Source organism: Dreissena polymorpha, chromosome 14 (genome assembly GCF_020536995.1).
Source record: "Dreissena polymorpha isolate Duluth1 chromosome 14, UMN_Dpol_1.0, whole genome shotgun sequence".
Classification (NCBI taxonomy): domain Eukaryota; kingdom Metazoa; phylum Mollusca; class Bivalvia; order Myida; family Dreissenidae; genus Dreissena; species Dreissena polymorpha.
The window spans coordinates 72658559-72666693 of record NC_068368.1 but is presented as its reverse complement, the minus strand read 5'-3'; the positions used below and the strand labels follow the sequence as shown (position 1 = coordinate 72666693).

General features: G+C 33.6%; 1 long non-coding RNA gene, 1 other non-coding gene and 1 pseudogene across 2 annotated transcripts in view; 2 read left to right on the top strand and 1 right to left on the bottom strand.

Annotated features, from left to right (window-relative positions):
- Positions 1 to 3343: 3343 nt before the first annotated feature.
- Positions 3344 to 3416, bottom strand: Trnav-aac (transfer RNA valine (anticodon AAC)). Its single transcript has one exon. It is a non-coding gene; the product is annotated as a tRNA-Val (tRNA).
- Positions 3417 to 4280: 864 nt separating this feature from the next.
- LOC127857479 (calmodulin-like) overlaps positions 4281 to 8135 on the top strand; it is a 5478-nt pseudogene continuing 1623 nt past the window's right edge.
- Positions 7411 to 8135, top strand: part of LOC127858576 (uncharacterized) — a 1440-nt gene continuing 715 nt past the window's right edge. The window contains exons 1-2 of the long non-coding RNA XR_008038976.1: positions 7411 to 7545; positions 8006 to 8090. This is a non-coding gene — a long non-coding RNA (uncharacterized LOC127858576). The remainder of the gene's footprint in view (positions 7546 to 8005; positions 8091 to 8135) is intronic.

Below are 8135 nucleotides of genomic sequence, written 5' to 3'. Positions count from 1 at the left end.
ATTTTCTGTGGATCATTAACAAGGGAAATCATTATAAATTGTTAACTTAAATATTGTTTTAACTAAGTAAAAACAACAAAAAGGTGATTTCAACGCGGCTTAGCCAGCTTAAAGCGACTTCAAGTGTAAAATGTACGGCTTATAATACAACAACAACATTTCTAATACAACATATATTGATACGGGGAGAAATGTGAAAATTGCAATTAAAATATAAGGGTCATCTTGTTATAAATAAGCAAATGCATAATATGCTAAATGTATTCAATTCGAATGTTCGTGAATAGCACCGTAATACCAACATTTCAATTTTTGATAGTGAAATGTAACAGGTTCGCATTAAACATAAATGAAATAAAATGCATATAAGGCTATCTGTTAATGAAACCACGAAATTAGGCCTGTATTAAATTATGGTTTCAATCAAAATTTAATTTATATCCAAATAACAAAAATCGGTGTCTTTTTCAAAATAACTCAATAGAACAAAGATCTTAACATTTTTAATAAACAAAAAAACCATCATGATATGGATATGTCATTTGCATTTAATTAAAATATTTTTAAAATTATATATGAATAGCCACCGGGTTCACTGTGAGACGGTTGAATACAAGTTCAAAATCAATATGAAATAAATGCTCATTTTTACAACGGATTTTTCATCACCTCCCTATATAATATGTATAAGAAACGTTTCTGATAGTCAGTCTGCCGTTAACTCATCTATTTTGATTACGCCATTTCTCTCTAAAGTTTTTATGATTGTATTTACAAAGCAGTTTAGGTTAGTGTGCGGCTTTAATAATTTATTTTATAGAAAAGAGCATAATAAATCATTACAAATATAGAATTTCCCTCACGTAATCCGCTATAATTGCGATCTGCTTGTCGGAGTTTCCTAATCACTAGACCACGTGACTATGTGGGCGGAGCGATCGATAATTTGGCGACTGGTCAATTGCCATCTGATACTGAATACTGATCATACATTATTTGAGTGCTATGTAAAGTTATATATCAAACATGTATAGCTTACTACTATTCAGTTACTGTTATACTGAGTACATTGTGCCATCATTTTGCGATCAACGTTGTCTGCATTCACAAATTTTCTTTGTTTTTAGGTTTGTCTTATTTTTATGTTTACATCAATATTAAACAGCAGTCATTGACATTAAGTCGATTTTATAATCCTATCTATTACAAAACATTTCGAATACATACAACGACAAATGTTTGATGGCTTTACAGAGTTATACTTAAATCCATTGAGTTGAATGGACAGAGGGTGGGGTAGGGCTGCATTTCAGCCCTAATTTTGTCACCAATTTTTGTATTATGTAGTAAATAGACCTTGCTTTATAATTATGTACAACATATGAATTTCTATACCTTAAGTGTGAAATTGTTTTGCAGTTTCTTTTCATTTAAACATCTATTGTCTATTTTGACACTATTGTAAAGATATCAGTGCACACATTTTTGGAGGCCTTTTTCGCTTTTAACAACATAATTTCATGCTACTCGCAAAATCAAATCATGAATTAAGTTTTGTGTCAAATAAATCTTAATCCCACTGAAAATACCACAATCGTATAAAAATGGTCATACAAAAGAGAGCACTAATTGCCATGAAACTCTCAACTTTAACTGAGGTCGGGGAAAGCTAATTTTTGTCGTCTTGTGACACATCACCCATATTGAAACCAGGGTGCAGAATCATGGCGGTTCAACAGTGAAAAATGCCCATAATATCACTTAAAAGTTAAAAGGGTGAGCCTCACAATGAAACGTGATCCTGCATCCTGGATTAGATGAGCTTAACGTTTTAAAACGTCAACGATATACTTAAATATTTGTGTTTGATGAACATTGAATATACTTTGACAACATAAGTATACCACTAAGGAAATGACCACCTTATGGAGATGTATCAACCACACCTTCGCGTTGGACGAATTAAATCACTCGTGTGTTTAAAATGTCGGCCAATTGAAAATTTATGTAAACAAGGATTTCAAACGGCGCTGGACAGTTAGTGTTAATTCATAATGTAATGGCAAGAATGGTAATAATGCTTTTTCATACGTTTTATTAAATTTTGGTACCGAGGTCCGTGAACTTTGCAGGGAAAATGCCCATTACTCCATGAAGATTTCAGTCTTAGATCAGATCAGATCGGTGACGACTAGGTCACGCGAGTTGTGTATCGTGTTCTTTCTTACAATTTGACCCAGCATTTGTAAACATATTACAAGATATTGCCAGAAAGGAAAGTTATTTCTGCGTTGAATAAGACCAAGTTCATGGACATCGCTGCACAATTGATGAAGTTATGGCTGTTTGAAGCGATGTACCCCGTTTTTGGGTCATTTTGAGTTGAATACCTTGTTATAATTATATTTGATAGTGATTTTTTTCAGAAAAGTTTATTTTTCGTTATATACTAATTTTAATAAAATTGTTATCAGTATGGCAATTATAATAATAGAATAAGACTAATTGGCAATTGGCTTCGTTGTTACAAACACTCGTTAACGGTTATTCGATCCCACTTGTCCGCTAATCATAACAACGAACGTGCGAATGGCATATATTATGAGGGTCCATTACTGTCCCTTGATAACAAAAGACTAGTTAATTGGCATGTGACAAACAGGCCCCACCTCCTGCAGTGATTCTCAAGTGTGTTCCCGCATTCGTACCACGATTTTTCGCAACTGCGATTGATCGCGAATATGTATTACACACAAATCGGATATTGACTGACGCATTTTTTTTAAATTCAAAATCAGAAATCGGCGAATATAAGTGCTGACGAAATCGTCATTTTTACAAAAATGACGAAATTTTGTGCTGTCGAAAATAAATGGTTTCACAGTAATTTGATTTTTTTTTAAATCGAAATGATGTATTTACTATTTAATATCATAGCCACACGCTAACCACCTGTGATTATAATAATCATAATAAACTAATCTCACCAAATAGTTATTAAACCGAAGTATATACAATGTTTAAATACATTAAGTTAGTACAATATCGTATCAGTACATTTTTAGGCCAATGCACACATTTCGGCGCGGAACGACCTTATAAACTCTGAAATACACTGTACAAACAAACACGCCCACTGCCGCACAAACCGTTCGATTAGTAAACTTTTCTTAAAAAGCCTATTATTTGTATTGTTTTAAAATATATTTGCACAACGTCAATTTACCTGCTGTATTACTATTACAGACGCCGAATATCCTTTTTGAAAATTAATTCGTGTTTCAGTAAAACAAGACAGATAATATTAATGTTTAAATTAATTCGATTTGTGAAGCAAAAAGTGTGATTTCACTGGGGATTGAACCCAGGACCATCTGCGTGTTAAGCAGATGTGATAACCACTACACCATGGAATCAGTTGTTTCAACTGGTGGTAACATTTGTATATTAAGAAACCAACCGGAGAAAACAGGTTACACAGCACTATACAACGCATGGTTTATATTTTTGGATTTAAATTAGTGTACTCAACAAATATATTTTTAAGCATCTTATTGCATTATGATATAAACACTTAATGCAATATTTTATTGCCAACCTATAATAAGTACTGACTACTATTTACAAACTTATTAGGCGGCACAGTTATATAAACTTGTTTAAGTTGATTTAACCCAATTATGCCTAGTGGACTCTCCCATCCTTCTAAATTGGATCAACTCATTTCCAAATTAGGGATGTGTAGTATATTTATTTCTATATTGAGAATATTTCTTACAGAAATTCCTTTAAGCAAACAGCGCAGACCCTGATGAGACGCCGCATCATGCGGCGTCTCATCTGGGTCTACGCTGTTTGCCAACACATTTTTTCTAGACTCTAGGCATAAATGGGTTAATTGCGTATGTTGTATATAGATTATTTCAAGTTCAAATATACACATTCGTAACACATGCCATTATTTTAAAATATGTTATACATGTATTATTATCATAGGCAAATCTTAAGGTATGTTACCTTTATCAACATTAAACAAGCACAACACATTTTTGCTGTATTTAATAGTTACCTATTTCAGTCTCGATTATAACCTCGGTCAATTAACCTTTGTACACGTATGCTAAGTGATTTAATGTTAACGAAAACATATTTGGCCAAACAACCTACCGTTCTTGACGGTATGAGTTCAACAAACAACTAACTTTGTTTGCTTTATGACTTCCTAAACTTTCAGTTAAAGTTAGAACGTATTTAGTAAACTTACATCTTATTGGTTAAAAATGGGTAAAGTGAGCGCCGCCGAAAATGAATTTGAAGCCAGTGGTCATTATGGCCACTGGTAACGCTATCACATATCCAGCCTGCACCTTGTATTATTATTTGAGCATGGTTTGAAAAACTTGGCTTAATGCATGTGCGTAGAGTGTCGTCCCAGATAAGCCTATGCAGCCCTCATATGCTAACCGGGTAAAATAATGGAATTTTGTTCTTGAAAGAAGTTTCTTCTTACCGAAAATCGAGTCTATGCGCACAGCGTCGTTCTGATAAACCCGTACGGACTGCAACGCTCATCTGGGGCAACACTCTACGCACATTAATTAAGTTCCGTTTTCCCAGAGCGAGGCTCACTTATATCATAACATGCAGAGTTCAATGAGGCGTTCTCGCTGTTCGACAAGGACGCGGACGGCACGATAACCACGCGAGAGCTGGGTACGGTGATGCGCTCCCTGGGACAGTACCCGACCGAGACAGAGCTGCAGGCCATGTGCCAACGAGGTAGACGCTGACGGTAAAAACAGCACAACATTATCATGAATGATCACTTTTACAAATAAAAATCAATAGGTATGGCCACTTTTTGTTGACGACAGATGATTTTCGATTAAGATTTTTTCCGTGTAAAATAAAATTAACTTGATGAACGTTTCCTGTCGAAAGAAAAAAATGGCGTTGCGTGAATCAATGTGATCGCGAATTTATATCTCCAATATATTATTCAATTACAACTGCATTTTTTTGCTAAGCTGGTATTTCAGATACCTTTTGCATTCATAAATGAAAATTAAAAAAATGACCTTGACAACGAGGAGGAAATCAGAGGTAAGAAAATAGGCTGGAAACAAGTAAATCCTTTACTGGTATTACCATACCGATTTTTTTTATAGAATCATCTATTGATAGTTTTATATCTTTTATAAATATACCATCGCTTTGTGTAAACTATACCTGTCCCCTTATCGGTATAATTTCGGATTTTCGAAAGTAAGTATCATTAGAGTAGTCTCCCATTCGGGTAGGTATCGCTCACTTCCAGTCTGTTAGAAGTACACGGCGCAAAAAGTAAACAATGGGAAAATTCTATTGTTGTATGCCTGAATGTCAAAATTGTTGGGGAAAAGTTGGCAGATATGGCAACCCTTTAACGCTGCACAAATTGCCAAGTAATCATGCTACGAAAACCGCATGGATTAAAGCGATAAATATCGTATTTGTAGGAGTAGTACACCATGTTCATGGCAAGCAAAATTATTACAAACATTTTGTTTAGTATTACCGTAATTACTCTATGTTTTCGGACACTTAAAAATAATTATTTTTTTTCGTGTCCGAAAACTTAGATACGAAATATATTCACAAAATACAGGTGTCCGAAAACTTAGAGTCGAAAATTGATGTGTCCGAAAATAGCGTCAATTTTATCAACGACTTCCGGTATTAGCACGCGCTTGTAAATACCATGCCGTATAGTACAAATTACAGTTATATATGTTTGCACTGCATTTTAAATGCTTAATTTATTTGACAGAAAGTTACTTCAAGGTTGTACTTTGACCAACGAGTTCAAAGATGAGCATGTGATGTACCGATACTCGCTAGTATGAACCTGTAATAAACGAAATAAAAAAGCAAACTATAAATTATTTGTTCGTTCATTTCCGATAGTTGTTGTCTAACACCTTCCATTGTTTGTAAAACTTGCAATAGGGTGCATCAAACTTTGAAGCGTTTAGTATTTGCCACAGTTATTTTACTGAGAAGGGGGAGTACCATTGCGGTAGATAATTAAACTGTTAATTGGCACTACCCCCGGTAATTGTCATAACGCTTATGCTATCGGGCGAAACCATTGTTAAATACCGGTTTACAAGGTTATTTGCCCAATAACGCAAATGAAATGGTCCGTTGCCCTCAGGCATGCACCTGCCATGTTTTATGATGTTTATCTTGTTGTAAAACCCCATGATCGAAGTGTAATTAGATATCGATAAAAGGACCGAAATTTGGTAAAATAGCGCTGTAAAATATACTGTCCGAAAACTTAGAGACATTAATTATGGACGAAAACTCGTGTGTCCGAAAATTAAGAGTCACGAAAAATAATTATTTTTGCTAAAAAAAGGGGTGTCCGAAAACTTAGAGTGTCCAAAAACATAGAGTTATTACGGTAATCGGGTTATAAACTAATTATATTTGGTTTATATGGGCTAATTTGTTGACATTTTACACCATGATTTGAATCTTAAATTTGAATGATTAATTTGAGCAGATTGACATTGAATATTTATGTTACCGGACCACACCAATGTAAATATCAACAATCAGCTCCTCTTTTCCGCAAATGCCTGAAATTGTAATCTAATGAACTTAAATGGCATTTATAATAAAACCGTTTTCTTATTAATACAACATAAGGCTATTTGTTCTATATTGATTGGTACAATTTAAGTGGATTAAACATCAACACCCTGCCCCACTGTGTATATTAAATTATTTGCCATGTTTCGCACAAACTAGCATTTTACATTTATCTCTGTGACAAATTTAAAGGGACTGTCAACCACGACGACGAAGAAAAGAAAAGTTGTAAAATACCTTTTTTTTTACAATTATTAGTTTATATTGAATAAAATATCACGACTGGTATATAACATTACTTGAAAAAAGATGTTAAGTTTTCATGTTTTCAGTATATTCGGTAATAAATTTTACTGGGTATGTCTACCAGGTAACTGCCAGTTAACTATAAATAACGCCAGTAGATTGATCATCATCGTCACGTGGTAAACCCAGGAATGCAAATTGTGCATGCGTTGTGAATTGAATATATTATATAAATAATGATCAATCTACTTGCGCTGTTTATAGTGTGTATATCGTTATGTCACCTATTTTCGCGATGTACTTTCGATTTCACATCGCGAAATTTTATTACCGAATATATTGAAAATATGAACTTTTTTCAAGTAATGTAATTTACCAGTCGTGATATTTTAATCCATATAAACTAATAATTGTAAACAAATACGGTATTTCAGAATTTTGCTTTTTACGTCATTCGTGGTTGACAGTCCCTTTAAATTTTCAGTATTAAGTTAGACCTTTTTGTGTATATTAATGTTGCAGATACACCAGGGTATGCTCTGATCATTTGTGGATGGAATTTGTCCAAACTCCATGAACAGGAACAAGGTGCCAACAAAATACCTTGCGCAGAAGATCCTTTCTACCAAGAAAGAATAGACATGTAAATCTTTAATAAAGGTGATTAATTATTAATAGCTTTTTCAGCCTTTCAACCTATTTTAAATAATTTATGCATCTCATGCTTTTCACAGTATGTGAAGATTATAAAATGCATGCATAATACATATGCATTCCAAATTAATTATAAACCACACAGTCTTTACTAAAACTTTGCATAAGAAAATAATGCAAAACAACGACAGTTAAATGTATGTTATATGAAAACACTCAGATCATACATATTTATGCATGTGTGTAGCAATATTATTCAATAACATTGCAAAACATCAAACCCTTATTTCTAGCTTATCATCTAGGCTTAATATACACTTGGTTATTTGAACTTTAGTATGAAGTACCTCCTGTGTATTCAAACTGTATTTTTATCTGCATTTAATCAGTATATTTGTTTGTTGCTGTTTTTACATAAAATGTACAGAAACATGCATTTATATATCTTACTATTACGTTTGTAAAGGTGTTTGAAAGTGCTGATCAGTCCTGGTGATTCTTCAAGTCCACAGAGTTAGTAATTCCTTGGATCAGACTCAATCATTTCATGGGTAATGATATCAATATTTATTGTCTCCAAACATGTCAGGCTATTT